This window comes from Trachymyrmex cornetzi, unplaced genomic scaffold, assembly GCF_001594075.2.
Source record: "Trachymyrmex cornetzi isolate Tcor2-1 unplaced genomic scaffold, Tcor1.1 scaffold45, whole genome shotgun sequence".
NCBI classification, from domain to species: Eukaryota; Metazoa; Arthropoda; class Insecta; order Hymenoptera; family Formicidae; genus Trachymyrmex; species Trachymyrmex cornetzi.
The window spans coordinates 658,872-660,848 of NW_017299289.1; positions in this window are offsets into that span (position 1 = coordinate 658,872).

The window sequence follows — 1,977 nt, forward strand, 5'->3', positions numbered from 1 at the left end:
CTACCTACAAATTATCGATATCATTTTTTTAAACCGTTTTACAGACGATCAAAGAGGGAGACGTAAAGTATAAAAATTGAATTTTTGAATATTAACCAACTTTGAAGGCCTAGATTTTGTGAAAATATATTTTTGTACTTTTTTTGCAAAAACACGTATTTTAGATCATACCTTTAAATGTAATATCCGCATAGGTACTAATTTTTTTGGCGTACTTTTTCTTACATTCCATCGAATTTAACGAAATAACCTTATATTCTTGAAACACGTATATTCAAGCTGATATATATAATGTTCACAATACTAAAAAAATATTTCAATGATGTAATACTACCAAAAAAACATCCTTTTTGAACACCCAATTTGGCCCATGTCATTTTTTGTTGTCTGTAAAAAGTTACAGCCATTTCTGTGCGGCGCGCGCGCTCAAGCGAACTGACTGTCGAGCACAGCGGATGGTCGACGCAACGTGAATAGGAGCGTTAGTTAATAAATTGCTGGTTCGTCAGTATAAATTTAATAAACAAATGTAATATGGGTTTCTTACGTGAAATTTCCTGCTCTTTCGAATGGAACAATTAGTTTTTTGATAAAAATTGAATTTAAAAAGTTATATGCAAAAAACCATATTTTGGCACGTTAATTGTTAAATAAAAAATGTAGCGGACACTTTCACGCTGGCACAAATTGATATGTTGTTGTACACACCTTCCTTAATAACAGCCAAAAAAAATTTTTGATCGGAGACATTTCCGACGCTAAAATCTAATTTCACTCCCCTATATAGTGTTGTAGTTAAATGCGTTTTTCTGATTTAGCAAAATACGGAAAATTTTTTCTGTCTCTTCATTTCATATATCTTAAAATTATTAATCGGAAATATCTTGCGTATATGTTTTATAATATAAACGGAATTATTATTTTTTTTTGAAAAACTCTAAATCCGGCGGTATTAAAGGTAAGTTTTCCAAAAATATATTTATTAAATATAAGATATTAAAAAATCAAGAACAATTTTTATAATATATCGTTATTAATGGATAATTGTTTCTGAAAAAGGCGGCCAAATTCGTTAGAATAGTTGCGTAAAAACAAGTTGCACTTGAAATGAGAAATTATTAGACTCTTTAAAATAAGGACTACAAAAATAACATATATATATGTATATATATATTTATATACACATATATATCATATTATCTTAAATTAAACAAATATAAATTTTAATTCTACGTATTATATCGTACTTCTATATGATATATTTCTATATTATGTTTATTTATTTCTGAAATACACAAAAGGGAATAAAACCATATGCTTACAGCATAACCATTGTTTCACTTACAGAAATTACTACACATTTTGTTGTTAATTGTAATTAGTTTATTACTTTATATCTGAAAACTTAATGTATTTTGAATTATCCTTTTTTAAATATTTATTAGCTCTAAAATAATACTTAATATTTTTTTACAAGTAATGCATATGTATTAAATTTAACAAGTGAGGAGTGTATATATTTGTACATACAAGATAACTAAATATTCGAGTGTTAATTTGACGTAATATAATCATGTTATTTAAGGATTAAATTAATATTCAATGTGTCTTAATTTCAAAATTATACAAATTATGAGTAGTCAATTGTATGTAAGCAATTTTTGTAGTTAAACCTCTATAGCGTTGTAGTTAAATGCGTTTTTCCGATTTAGCAAAATACGGAAAATTTTCTTTGTCTCTTCATCCCATATATTTTAAAATTATTAATGGGAAATATATTGCGTATATGTTTTAATTATAATATAAACGAAATTATTTTTTTTTGTAGGACATGACGGATGAGTGGAAAAAGTGTGTAAGTTTTACAGAAATACATTTATTAAATATTAGAAATTAAAAAATCAAGAACAATTTTTATAATATATCGTTATTAATGGATAATTGTTTCTGAAAAAGGCTGCCAAGTTCGTTAGAATA